The sequence below is a fragment of the Rattus norvegicus genome, chromosome 19 (assembly GCF_021556685.1).
Source record: "Rattus norvegicus strain SHRSP/BbbUtx chromosome 19, alternate assembly SHRSP_T2T, whole genome shotgun sequence".
Taxonomy (NCBI): Eukaryota; Metazoa; Chordata; class Mammalia; order Rodentia; family Muridae; genus Rattus; species Rattus norvegicus.
In genome coordinates, this window is record NC_141552.1 from 38997501 (window position 1) to 39012170 (window position 14670).

At 46.4% G+C, this 14670-nt stretch overlaps 1 pseudogene across 1 annotated transcript; it reads right to left on the reverse strand.

Annotated features, from left to right (window-relative positions):
• Positions 1-4367: 4367 nt before the first annotated feature.
• On the reverse strand, positions 4368-6725 carry Rrm2l1 (ribonucleotide reductase regulatory subunit M2 like 1; annotated as a pseudogene). The gene has a single exon (XR_015644022.1). The product of XR_015644022.1 is annotated as a ribonucleotide reductase regulatory subunit M2 like 1 (transcript).
• Between the last annotated feature and the right edge of the window lie 7945 nt (positions 6726-14670).

Consider the following 14670-nt stretch of genomic DNA (forward strand, 5'->3'; position numbering starts at 1 on the left):
TGCTTTATTTACATGTATGTCTGTGCACCGTGTGACCCAAAAGGCCAGAAGAGGGAACCAGATCCCCTGGAACTGGAGCTATAAACAGTCGTGAGAAACCATGTAGGTGATAAAAACAGAACCTGGAGCCTCTACCAAGAACATCAAGTCTTCTAACAACTGAGCTCTCTCTCTAGCCCTTAATTATTCTTTTTTAAGAAAGTAATCTTGTTTTGTTGCTATCCTGGCCGGTGACATCATCACAATGGACACAGCTCTGTGACTTGGCTGCATCTTAGTTAATAAAGTCACATGACGGAAAAACCCATAAACAGAAGCACCCATAAAGTCACATGACATAAAGAACCAAAAACACCAAGTTTTAGGGGAAGCACCCATAAAGCTTCTTCATACCCCTGAACCTTCAGGAGGGCAGCAGACACTTAGAATTTCCTGCACCACAGACAATCATGTGACCCAATCCTCTTGTCCCCATTTTTTGCCATTTCAGTTTTCACTGCATTGGATGTCTAATGGGATCATGGGAAGGAGAAACCGAGAGATTACAATACAGGCTCTTCTGTCATGTGATTAGGTCGATGCATTTCTGTTTGTTTGGTTTTTGTTTCCTGTTTGCTTGCTTGCTTTGGATTTCTGTGTAATCCTGGCTGTCATGGAACTTACTGTGTAGACTGGGCTGACCTGGAACTCAGAGATCTGCCTACCTCTAGCTTCTGAGTATAAACCACCTACTCGACTAGGTCAATGTGGATTTTTTTTTTAATCTTATTTATCTTATGTATATGAGTACACTGTCACTGTCTTCAGACACACCAGGGGAGGGCATCAGATCCCATTACAGATGGTTGTGAGCCACCATGTGGTTGTTAGGAATTGAACTCTGGAAGAATAGTCAGTGCTCTTAACCACTGAGCCATCTCTCCAGCCCTTAGAGCAATGTGTTTTTGTATTCCACTAAGGTAACACTAGATCTTCATGGTGATGTGTTTGTTTGATTGATTCTGTTTGTTTGGTTTTGACAATTGTTTTATATGATACTGACTTCTAGAGGGGGCTTAAGAGTTTCCCAGTTGTGTGTCTCTAATACTAGACAGCTACCAAAGGAAGGTACTACTTTGATATAGCTGGGCTTGGAGCTCTCATCTGTATTAGCAGCAGTCCAGAGCAGAGTCTTTGGAAAATCCAGATTCCAGGACACAAGGGACAGACTAGCAGGTATCAGACCAACTGCTGGCAGCCAGAAGCTATGACCGCTAGGAGCAATGTTGCATCGTCTGCTTGTGTGATAGAAACTGTTACGGTCCATCTGTAATATGAGGTGCACTGAGAGTCCCTCAGAGTCACAAACAAGCCCCTCTCTCCCCTAGCTGGCAGCTGGTAACTGCTTTTCCTAGAACTCAGAGGTGGAACATTACAGGCAGCCTGCTATGTGTCTGAGTCCAGTTACAAAAGGGAGTAGGCTCAAACCCCAAGATATTCACTGGATAAATATTTGTGCCTAAATCAATAGGATGAGGAACTTGGGAATGGGGCAGATCCCAGCATGTGGGGAAAGAGAAGAGGAATTTCTCCAGAGCAGGGGGTTTATAAACCACCGTCTCGCACCAAATCAGCTCACCCACCAGCTTTGCTCTGCCTCCCTTTCTCTCTGTCACTCCTTTCTGCACTACAGTACATTTTAAATTGCTTCCTTTTTTACCAGAGGCTTGGATTCACTTTATATTATAGCATATAAAATTCATGGTTCACAACAGCATGGGATCCTTTTGACACTATTGTAGGTTGGCTCAGGACAGAAGAGAATTCACACAGAGGCTGCCCACATGGGCGCTCTTGTTATAAGGTATGTTAAGAACTGAGCCAATCGGATGGGACTCCCCAAAAATGAGGTTTATAGGCTTCACAGAGTGTCTACTGATCACTTACTTCACCAATAATCTAAATGGCAAAGACTTTGTTGCAAACACTGGTGTCCTCACCAGGGCAGTTAAAATCAGAAGCATCAGCAGGCCGAGCCCAAGAGCTCAGAAAGAAAGAAATGTTAGCAACTTGTCTAGAGACTATTCTTGTGCTATTTTAGCAAAGACTGTGACTGCTTTTTGCCTTTGCCCTAAGAACTTGCCTGAAGATAAATTTAAAAGACTGATTTTATTTGTTGGAGGTGCTGTACGAAGGATTTAAATCCCCACCCAGGGTTTCTACCCAACCTTTGCTATTTAAGTTCCTGGACAAAAGACATATGCAAGCTTTATATTTGTAATAAGCCCTAAACAATACAAAAGTTGGGCAGCTGCCTACCCTCTGTGCTGCTTTCCTGTGGATTACCCTGAGTTATTACTTAACTGTGTTCCATCTGGGCTGCTCTTAACTCCAGTTGGGCAGCCCTCAGGGCCATGTTCTCTTGACTCCAAACCCATGGTGGCTTCTCCTTCCTCTTCTTGCACTCTTCTTTTTCCTCAAATGGTTTTCTCCTAACCCCAAGCCCTTGAAACCTAAGCGCCACCTATGTCTCTCCTGCCCAGCTACTGGCTGTTGGCATCTTTATTTACCAATCAGAAACAACTTGGGGGTAGGGTCACTTAGCTAGAGTCTATGCTACATCTTGATTAATGATTAATTTAATGTGGCATCAGCCCATTGTGCATGATGCCATCCCTGGGCAGGTAGTCCAGGGGTGTAAGAGAAAATCTAAACAACCCAGGAGGAGCATGCCAGTAAACTGCATTCCTCCATGACTTCCACTTCAGTTCCTGTCTCCAGGTTCCTGCCTTGCTTGGATTCTGACCCTGCCTTCCCTTCGTGATGGACACCTGGACATGTAAGCTAAAATAAAACTCTTTTCTCCTCAAGTTGTTTTTGGTCATGGTGTTTATCACAGCAACAGAAAGAAAACTAGGACATCCAGTTTTCAGAAAGGTCTCCTGATGAGTCCTGTGATAAAGAGGAAGGTGTCCCTCAGGGTGAGACCCCACAAGTAAGTTTCCAAGTTGTGAAAAGATCTACAGAGTCTTTGACTCCTAGAACGCAGCTGAGTAGAAGTTCTACTTCCCAGGATAGCGCAAGAGGCGGGGCCCATCCCTAGGAGGAGCAGAACGTGGCAGTGTTATTCACATGGTGCTGGCTTTACAGGCAAAAGGGCTGTAAATTCTTCCTCCGCCACTTTAGAGAGCCACTGAGCCAGGCAGTGTGTGGCAGAATAGCCCCTCTGTGAAGGCCCCAGGAGAACAGGAAAGCCTGACAGAACACTGCATGAGGCTGCAAAAGTAAAGCCCTGGTGGAAGATGTTGGAGATGCCGGAACCATGAGCCCTCTCCCAAGGAGAGCTGCACACAGAGAGTGAGACCAGCCCTGGGGGGGAGTGGGGGATGGCAGACCTCGAAGCTGAAAGAGCAGAGCCATCTAAGCCCTTTGACACTGGCCACGGAAATACCAGATGATGAGTTTGTCTGGCTGAGTTTCAGTCTTGCTTTGGTCCACCATTTCCTCACCATGCCCCGTTCCTCCCTTTTGGAATGGTAATGTCTACTCCATGCCATTGTACGTTGTAAGTACGTAATTTGCTCTTTGACTTTCCAAAGGGTTACAATTAAGAGATTGTCTTGAGGCTCAGAAAAGCCTTTGAACTTTGGACTTTTACACAGTATTGAAACTATGAAAACTATGGGAACTCAGACAGTAGGACTAAGTATCCCATTTTGTGTTCTGATATGGGCATGGAGTAGAATGCAGTGGTTTGAATGACAGCTCAGAGAGTTAAACAATCAGCACCCAGTGGGCGGAGATGCTTGGAGGTTGCAGCCTTTCTGATCAGAGAAACGACACCAAGGCTTCCTTCCAGGAAGTCCACTGGCACACTGGCTCGGTGGAATAATTTCTTAAAGGCTGAGCCCTGAGTACAATAGAACTGTGTCCTTATATAGTTGCGGCTTGTCTCCATTTGGGCATTTTAAACTACCAGGCAACGATGCTAAAACTCTCTGGAATGAGAAGGGGGGAAGAGGATGGAGCCTCCATAGGGAATGTGGCAGAGTGCACACACACTGACCAGAACACAGTGCTCTTTTTTCTCCCTCCCTTGGCTCCTCATATCTTACAGACCTCTACTATATGGCCTTGCTGAAGGAAGTGTGTCGCTGGGGTGAGGTCTGAGTGTGCATAGTCTCAACTCATCTTTTTTTTTTTTTTTCAATTTTGAAACTTGAATTTATTACTTTTAAGTAACAATAATTTACTCATATTACAGAAACATATCAATACAATAAACCAACCAGGGTCATACATCTGACTTGCAGTTATCTGGTTAACAAGGAAGCTGGAGATCATTGTGAACTACCCCAGGGAACGCTTGCTGTTTTGGTTAAGAGTCCCACATATACACCAACTGGCCTCGAACTCGCTAGGTGAATTCTGGCTATTGTTCCGTTCTCTAAACACAGATTAATACACAAAAAGGCAGATTAAGGTGAACCAGCTGTTATCTGTTATCTACTGGTCTGTACTCCAGTCTGAAAGGAACACACATTAACATCTCATACAGTACTGGTTTTCTGGTGTTTAGGAATTCATCAGGTAAAGCCAGGTATGGTCACAGAAACCTTAATCCCAGTATTTGGGAAGACAGACAAGTTTGAGGGTAACCTGGTCTACATAGCAAGTTCCAGGCCAAGCCAGAGTTACATAGTTAAGACCCTGACTTAAAAAGCCCTACAAAGGCCCTTTCAAGACTTTGTACTAACTAGGAATGGGACAAAGTATAACTTGAAAAAAAAAAATACTTTTTACACAAATGAGACAGAGTCAACCAGCAAGTGTCCCAAATCTCATCTAAGTTTCAAGTGACTTCTGAGGGGGAAGTTCTCTCCACTGAACCCCACTTGTGAACTGATCCATGTGCCTAGGGTGCACAGGACCGACTTCAAAGCTGATGGGAAGTTCCCTGAAGAACAAAGCCTGGAAATTGCTTGTTCAACACTGGCTTAGTCACTTAAGACTCTGAATGGGGCTGCCCTCAGTGGTAAATGGATCACTTCCTACTCGGTCTAGAAACCAAATAAAGCAGGCCTTCCCCTAGGATAGTACCAAGTCTGTGTGCAAAGTGCCAGTTTTATTATTTACAAACTTGTTAAGTAAACTCTCCATGACTGCAGGAAACAGTAAGTGAGGTTGGCATCTAAATGTTTAATAAACCTGCTTGCTTGAGGGTCAGTGCTCATGAAGCCTGGCCGGGTGAGCTGTTAGTGCTTTGATGAAGCTAAGGGTGACCACGCGACTTGCAGACAGGATCTCCCTGAGGATCCAAGTAGCCATTGTTTTAAGTATGCTTCCTTCTAGTGGCAAACCTAGCAAGCAGGACCGAGGTAGCTACACGGCTTTTAGACACCAGTTAGCAAATTTAACGACAATTCGTGGTGTAGCCAGGTGTTTGGTTTTGCTGATTTCTTTTAATGACAAGGGGAGAATAATCAGCAAAGAGCACACGGATCGGTTGCTTAGAAGTCAGCATCCAAGGTGAAAGAATTTTCTGTCGAATTTGACATTACTCCCATCCTCTGGTACTCGCCTACTCGCTTCTCAAAGAAGTTTGTTTTTCCTTCTAGTGAAATATTCTCCATGAAGTCAAATGGATTTTCTACTTTGAAAATCTTGTTAAAACCCAGCTCCAGCATAAGCCTGTCGGCCACAAACTCGATGTACTGCTTCATCAAGGTGCAATTCATCCCGATGAGCTTCACAGGCAGGGCCTCTGTGAGGAACTCCTGCTCTATCCTGACCGCGTTGGTAATTATTTCTTTTACTCTCTGCTCCGAGGGCTTGTGTACCAGGTGCTTGAACATCAGGCAGGCAAAGTCACAGTGCAGACCCTCATCTCTGCTAATAAGTTCATTGGAAAATGTAAGGCCCGGCATCAGTCCCCGTTTCTTGAGCCAGAATATTGATGCAAAAGAACCAGAAAAGAAGATTCCTTCTACCGCAGCGAAGGCCACAACTCGTTCTCCATACGTAGCCTCTTTGTCCCCAATCCAACGCAAGGCCCAGTCAGCCTTCTTCTTCACACAAGGCATTGTCTCAATGGCGTTGAAGAGATATTCTCTTTCTTTGGAATCTTTAATGTAAGTGTCAATAAGGAGACTGTACATTTCGGAGTGTATGTTCTCCATGGCAATTTGGAAGCCATAGAAACAGCGGGCCTCTGTGACTTGAACTTCTTGGCTAAATCGCTCCACCAAGTTCTCATTGACTATGCCATCACTCGCCGCAAAGAAGGCCAGAACATGAGATATAAAATGTCTCTCGTCTGGTTTCAGAGCTTCCCAGTGCTGAATATCCTTGGAAAGGTCCACCTCCTCGGCAGTCCAAAAGGAGGCCTCAGCTTTCTTGTACATCTGCCAGATATCATGGTATTCGATGGGAAAGACAACGAAACGGCGGGGATTTTCTCTCAGTAACGGCTCTTCCTCAATGCTGGGCTTACTGGGTGCTTTACTTTCCAGCTCGGCAGAGTCCTGGAAGATTCTCCTTGCAGCCTTGCTAGCCAGGACGCGGGCGCTGCTGAGGGTTGGGGGCGTGTTCTCCTTGTCAGCCAGACTGAGTCGCTTCAGGGGCGACAAGTGCAGCTGCTGCTGGTCAGCGATGGTGGCGAGCGGGGCGCGGACCGAGAGCATGGCGAACGAAGGCAGAGGTGGAGAGGACGAGGAGAAGAGGGAACAGCTGGAATCCGGTGCACCAACTCATCTTTTTTTTTAATTTATTTGTTTTATGTATGTGAGTACACTGTAGCTGTCTTCAGACACACCAGAAGAGGACATCATATACCATTACAGATGGTTGTGAGCCACCATGTGGTTGCTGGAAATTGAACTCAGGACCTCTGGAAAAGCAGTCAATGAATGTTCTTAACCACTGAGCCATCTCTCCAGCCCGTTTCTTTTTTCACACTCTTTTTACAAACAGAAATTGCCTTGCCAATTTTGCTTCCCCTTTGTTAATGTGTCTGTGTGCGCATGCGCGCGCATGCATACCCACATGTTGTACCAAGATTATTCTTTGTTTCTAACACCAACACGGATGAATCCCTGGGACTCTGACCCGCTAGCCTAGCCTAGTAGGTAAACTCCGGACCAGTAGGAGACCTTGTCTCAAGAAGACAAGCTGGACTACTCCTGACGAACAGCACCTGTGATACATGTGAACACGCATGTGCTTATATGCCCCATACATGTTTAGGCAAACCTTCGACTGCTGAGCCCTACCCACACAGCCCTATTGATAGCTAAGGATCTTACCTTTTCCTTCTCCACCCCACCCCATCAGTGGAGGTACCTCCAGAGTGATGTCAGAGGTACACACACAGTATGGCTGTAACAGACCTCCAGAGTGATGTTGGAGGCACACACACAGTATGGCTGTAACAGACCTCCAGAGTGATGTCAGAGGTACACACACAGTATGGCTGTAATAGACCTCCAGAGTGATGTTGGAGGCACACACACAGTAGAGCTGTAACAGACCTCCAGAGTGATGTCGGAGCCACACACACAGTAGAGCTGTAACAGACCTCCAGAGTGATGTCAGAGGCACACACGCAGTAGGGCTGTAACAGACCTCCAGAGTGATGTCAGAGGCACACACGCAGTAGGGCTGTAACAGACCTCCAGAGTGATGTCAGAGGCACACACGCAGTAGGGCTGTAACAGACCTCCAGAGTGATGTCAGAGGCACACACGCAGTAGGGCTATAACAGAGCCCAGCCTCAGGGAAGGGGTGTGGAGAAGGGTATTTGTCCTGCATCCTCAGCTGTAGCCATGTGTGTGCTGGACAAACAGCTAACGCCCTTCATAGATGCCTCCAGGCGACTTTCCCTCCTAGCTCACTTCCAACCCCCTCCATCTGAATTTCAGGCGAGCTTCCCTCTCCTACCCTGGGAAGAGGATGAGTTTGTTGGGTTCAGGTTTCCCTGTCTTTGGAGTGATCACCTAAACCTTAGCCCTGGTTCTCTCCTAGAAGAAGCTCTCCTCCCAGCACTAAAAGATCCAAGGTGCTGCACCCCTCAGAACAGGCTTCACTCTATTCGTTCCCTATGGAGGCGGTGGCTAACTGAAGGCAGTGGCTGACTGGAGGCGGGAGTCCCATCATGCTAGTCATGGTCAGGGTGTCCCCTCACTGGGAAGGGTGTCTCAGAGTGACAGACAAGGCCCCTTCTGAGTCCCTCTCCAGGATTCCCGGAGGTATTTTTGGTTGAGTAGTGGTCTTCTCAAATCCCAAACCAAAGACTCCAAGAAATGTAACAGGCTGTTGGTGGTCAAGCTACTTCCCCTGCGCAGGCAAAAAGCTGAATGACAGAAGAGGGATGGGAAGGGCCTAAGACCACCGGGACAGGCTAATGGCGTGCTAGCTTGGGTATTGTAGAGAGACCTGGGATCCTCCCCTTTCCCTGTTGACTCTGTTTAGAAACCTACCTCAGTGCCTTCCCACTGTGTCTCCTCACAGTGTACTCAGGGAACAGGAAACTGCCATTGCAAGGAGCCTAGTTGAACTTCCCGTGTTCACCAAGGTCCCTCTAACTCTCTTGCCTACCGTTTGCTTATTTTGCAACGTGAGGCATGGAACCCAGAGCATTATACAAGCTAAGCAGTGGTCTGCTACACTCCCTCCCCTCTTCTGTCTGGTGGACAGTTACTTTACTTTGTTTACTCAATGTTTTTGTGTCAGCTGCCTTCCACACAGTGTTAGTGAAATCAACCTGGTGTGGCAGCCATACCTGACGCGCTGGAATTCTGCAGCCTTCTGAAACTTTTGTAACTTTAAAATTCCAAGTTCTCTCTACAAATTGAATGTCTCCTTAAAAGTTCAAAGTAAAACAATTAGTTACATACTTTCTTAGTCCAGGAGGGAAGAGACAGGGCACAGTTTTAGTTAGATCAAAGTAAATTCAGAACCCAAGTGTATACGTAAATCTTTTATATGTCCAGCATCTGGAACTCAATCTTCTGAGCTCCACCGGGCTTCAACAGCTCCATTTCTCTGCCTCTCCCACCTTCAGTACAACTTGTGCCATTAGGCTCCAAGCACTAGCTGCTCTCCACAGTCCCTTCAATCCTTCCGCTTCCGTACTGCTAAAATCTTGTGGTGAAAACTTGTGGGTGGTTGCTCTAAACACAGAGGTGAGGAGTGAGGACACGCTAGCCTGAAATTTTCTCCAAGCAGGCCTGTGGGGGATGGAGGTGTTGTTCTTGGTGGGGGTGGGGGGAGGAGGGCAGACGGGGGTTTCCCAGCTTTCCCGTGGGCGGGCCGGGGTTCCAGCCTAACAGACACATTGCAGAAACAGCCCTGAGAATCTTTGGGGGACTCTGAAACGTCACAAGCCAGACTGCCATGGATTTATCTCCATCATTTTTATCTTTCAAGCTTCCACAGAACAGCGTTGTAAACTTTGAACGCTAATGGCTTTTTCAGCCCAAATTTCCAAATACTTACACGTTCCAAAACAATTCTGTCAGATCTGTTGCAACAATTGCCCACTCTTCTGCTACCAATTTCTGTCTGTGTTAGGTTTTTTGTTTGTTTGTTTGTTTGTTTGTTTGTCCCGGAGCTGGGGACCGAACCCAGGGCCTTGAGCTCGCTAGGCAAGCGCTCTACCACTGAGCTAAATCCCCAACCCCCTGTGTTAGGTTTCTATTGCTGTGAGGACCACCTTGACCTAAAGCTACTTGGAGAGGAAAGGGTTTATTTAGTCTTACAGGTGACGGGCCATCATGAACAGAAGCTGAGGCAGGAGCTGATATAGAAGCCATGGAGGGGTGCGGCTTACTGGCTTGCTTTTCATAACAGCCCAGGAGTGACCCTACTCACAGGAGGCTGAGGCATCCACGTCACTCACTAACCATGAAAATGCCCCAGGTAGACTTGCCTACAGGTCAATTTGGTATAGGCAGAGTCAGACTCAGCGGAGTCTCCCTTTCCCACACAGCACTAGCTGTGTGAAGCTGACAAGATAGCCAGCACAATGACTTCTTGCTCTGTGGTTCTGTACATGGAGCCTGGAGTCCTCTTGCCCCACTGAGCCAATCCCTATGTTTGTCATAAACTATTGAGCCCCGTCGGCAACCACCCTCTGGTTTTTCCCCCTCTGGTTTTTCCCGTCCATACAGCTCCCATATGGTTCCCATTCAGACAAATGCACTATTTTGCCTGCTTCTAACAAGTAAATTACAGTGGTGCTCTACACCCATGGCAGGGGGCTCGATTGTGGGAAATTATGGTGTTTAAAAACAAGGCACCCTAGTGTGTGCATGAGAAAAAAAATTAAAACCCAGGCTCTCTGATGGGTTGGGAGTGTAGCCTAGTTGGTAGAGCACTTGTTAGGCATGCACGAGTCCCTGGATTTGAAACCCAGTATGCATGAGTGCACACACACACACACACACACACACACACACACACACACACACAAACACACGGGGGAGGGTGGTGTTGGTATTCTGTCTAAACTCCACCCCCACAGCTACCTGGGAACAGCCAGGTATGCTCCGCCCCACAGTTGCCTGGCAACAGGCAGCTGTGCCTGACACTATAAAAGGAGCTGCTTGCCCTCTCACCACCCTCTCTTACTTCTTCTCTTTTACTCTTTGCTCTTCGCCCTCCACGTGCCCATAGCTGGCCGCCTTTCTACTCTTCTACTCTTCTCTCATTAAACCTCTCCACATGGAACCATGGTGGCTGGGTGTGTTCTGTCCCGGCACCCACAGAGAATTAAAACCTAATGGGGTGGGGTGCGGGAGGGGTGCACACCCACTGTGTCTAAAGTACAAGACTGCCTGCCTTTCTTTGCTTCTGCAGTTACCTGCCTGAGAAAAGCAGGAACTTGAAGCAGTTGGATAACCCTCTCTGCCCACCCCCACCCCCGTCAGGATCTTACCCTGTAGCCCAGGTTGGCCTGGAATTCAGGGTCCTCCTGCCTTGGCCGATGGATGCCACCATCCAGTTCTGGCTTTTCTAAGCCCTAAGGATAGCTCAGGATCTACTGAGGACATGGGAGGTGCACAGGCCATACCTTTATCTATGACAGGATGAAAATTCTGACTTTAAGGCTAGACGTGATGGTGAGGGGAAGAATGGCAAGAGAAGACTTCCATGGGTGTCAAAGTTTGCAAAATTAGCATCCAAGAGCTTGGGGAGGTGGCTCAGTCAATGAAATGTTTGCCTTGTAAGAATGAGGACATGAACTTGACCCCTAAAACATACATAAAGAGTCAATGTGGTCACGCACACACACAAACTCTAGCTCTGGAAAGGCAGTGACAGGAGGATCCCTGGAGCTAGCCTAGCCTAATGAGTCGTAGGCCTGTGAGACATCCTAAAATGTGTCTGAAGATGATATCCAAGATTGAACTTTGACTACACGTACACACACACACACACACACACACACACACACACACACACACATACACACACACGAACATGCATACACATTAGCCCACAGAGGATCACAAACAAAATAACAATAATTTTAAAAATTAGTATTGGAGAAAACCCTGTTGGCAATGGCGATGTTTAGAACTTTCTGGAATCTCTAGTGCAGGAACACTCCGGAGATAGCCTATTGTAGGGAGTGGAGAAAGACCAAGAGAGTGGATCGATGACATCAGTATGACCCTATGGAGGACCCCACAGCCTCAGACTCATACAGGGATGGCAAAGCCCTGTGCCAGGAGAAGCTCAGTAGACCAGGCTGGCCTCGAACTCAGAGATCAGCTATTTGTGTTTTGGTTTTGAGAACTCTATTTAGTTCTGTGCCCCAGTTTAAATTGAGTTACATGTTTCCTTGAGGTCGAGTTTTTTAGTTCCTTTGGATATTAGCCTTCTATTGGCTGCAAAATTGCCGAAGGTCTTTTCTCCTTCCCAGGCTGCTGGTTTGTTAGAATTATAGTAGCCTTTGCCACGTAGACGCTTTTCAGTCTCATGAGGTCCCGTCAGGGTGGCCTGTTCAAAAAGTCCTTTCATGTGCCAATGAGTTCAAGACTATTCCCTCTTCTATTAGACTCAGGCTGTCTGACCTCATTTTGAGGTCTTGGATCCATTTGAAGTTGAGTTTGGGGCGGGTAGTAAGTATGAGTCTATCTGGATTCTTCCGCATGCTGCTGTGCGGTTTGACCGGCACCATTTGTTGAAGATAGTTTTTCTCTCAGTATTTACTTCGGGTTTCTTTGTCAAAAATCAGGTGTCCATAGGTGTGCAGACTTATGACTGGGTCTTCAGTTCAATTCCACTAAGCAATTTGTCAAGTGGTCATGAGCAAAGAGACTAAGAAGATTAACACAGTCCTAAGAAATTTGATGCCTGTAACCAACAGGAAGTAGTCTAAAGAGATCTAAGCCCCCTTTCCCCTCTAACCTTCTTTCTCTCCTACCTAGTGTTGGGGGGTTGAAAGGATTAGGGTGGGATAAGTTGGAAGGGTGGTAGATAGAAGAACCCAATAAAGTAGTGCTCAGAAAAAGCACACCAACAAACCAGGGCTCATGGGGACAGAAACTGAACAGACCATCAGGGAGCCTGTATAGGTCTAACCTTTGTCCTCTGCATACATGTTATGGTTGTATCACTTGGTGTTCTTCAGGGACTCCTAACAGTGTGAGCAGGGGCTGTCTCTGACTCTTTTGCCTGTTTTGGGGATCCTTTTCCTCCTACTGGATTGCCTTGTCAAGCCTTGATATGAGGGACTGTGTCTGGTCTTGTCTTATCTTGCTATGCTGTGTTTGTTTGATGTCCCTGGTAGACTGTTGTTGTAAAAATATAAAATATAAAAAAAGTAAGGTTGTCTTTTACCCGCTCTAGGTCTGGAATTGTGGTGCCCCAAGATATTTGCTGGATATCTTAATTCTCAGTCAGCAAAGCCTCTCAACCGCTTTGCTCCATCCCCTCTCACACTGCCGAAGGCCTCTCTCTGAGCCGTCAGCAATCTCTCTACCTATCTAGTTCCCCAAGGCAGGTTTCCATGCCAGAAACACACATCCGAACTCCGTGGTGGCCCAGATCAGCCGCCCCACACTCCATTACACCTAAATCTACACATTAAAGAACACACAACACAATAACCTTTGACCCAATTGATAAGATATAATTGCCCATCTAAACATACAAAGCCCAGTACCAGCCATCCCTTAAGAACATTTGTAACAACCTGTAAATACATAGAGCGGAATCTTAACGTCACCTGTCATATTGTCCTACCACAGCTTCTCTCCCTCTCCCTCCTGTCTCTTCTCCTTTCCGTTCCAGTCTCCTCCTCTTCCTTCAAACTTTTCTCCTGCCCATCCTTCTCATCCAATGACAGGCCTCCTTCTATCTTGTACCTGCCTCACCTGTGTCATCTGTTTCTGAAGGGAAGCAGAGGAGTGGATCTGGGGGAGGCGTTTGGGGGCTGGAAGGAGAGTAGGGTGGGGGAAACTGTGGTCAGGATGCAGTATATAAGAGAACAATACATTTTAAAATTGTGTTGGAATTTTGATGAGGATTGCACTAAATCTGTAGATTGCTTTTGGTGGGATGGCCATTTTCACTATATTAATCCTACCAATTCATGAGTACAGGAGGTCTTTCCATCTTCTGATACTTTCTTCCATCTCTTAAAGTTGTTGTTTTTGTTGTTGTTTTTGTTTTTGTTGTTTTGTTGTTTTGGTTTTGTTGTTGTTGTTGTTTCAAGACAGGATTTCTCTGTGTAGCCTTGGCTGTCCTGGAACTTGCTCTGTAGACTAAGCTGACCTCAAACTCATAGAGATCCACCTGTCTCTGCCTCTTGGGTGCTAGGATTAAAGGCATGAGCCACCACTTCCTGAATTCAAGTTTTTATTATGCAAATCTTTCACTTGCTTCTTCAGTTATGCCCCAAAATATTTTCTTTTATAATTTGAGGCAATTGTAAAAGGTCTTATATAAACTGATGACATGAACCACTCCACGAGTGGTATGGTTAAGGGAAGGTTTTTATTGTAGATATAAGATAGAGAACAGCCAGGGGCATCTGGAAGGATCCAGGGTAGAGAGAGAAAATAGACTGAAAATGACCAGAAGACTGGACCTGACCATGAGAGAAGCAGGAGCAGAGAAAGAGACAGACGGACAGATAGACAGATGGTGGAGGGAGAGAGAAGAGCAGGAATGCTATGGGGAGGGAAGCTCGTGAACTGGAGGGGTTTAGGGGAGTTCAACTCCAAGAAGCTGTATAATGAAGAAGATATTATCATCTGAATGTTTTCTGACCTCCATACCCACATCATAGCACATATGCCAACAAACACACACAGCATATACAAAAATAAAATAGAATAGAATTGGGGATCTGGAGAAATAGTTCATCAGTTAAGAGTACTGACTGCTCTTCTAAACTTGAGTTCAATTCCCAGCACCCCACACTGTGGTTCACGATCATCTGTAACTCCAGTTCCAGGGAATCTGACATCAACCTCTACTTCTATGAGCACCAGGCGTGCACGTGGTACATAGAAAGTCTGCAGGTAAAAGGCCCACATACAAATTTAAAATAAAAAATAACACAGATGTTGCCAATTCCTTCTGGCTCCTGACTCCTTGCTGTGCCGGCTTCTGTATTAATTACTCTTCTCATGGCTGTGATGAAATACCTAGCAGGAAGCAACTTAAAGGATGAAGGTC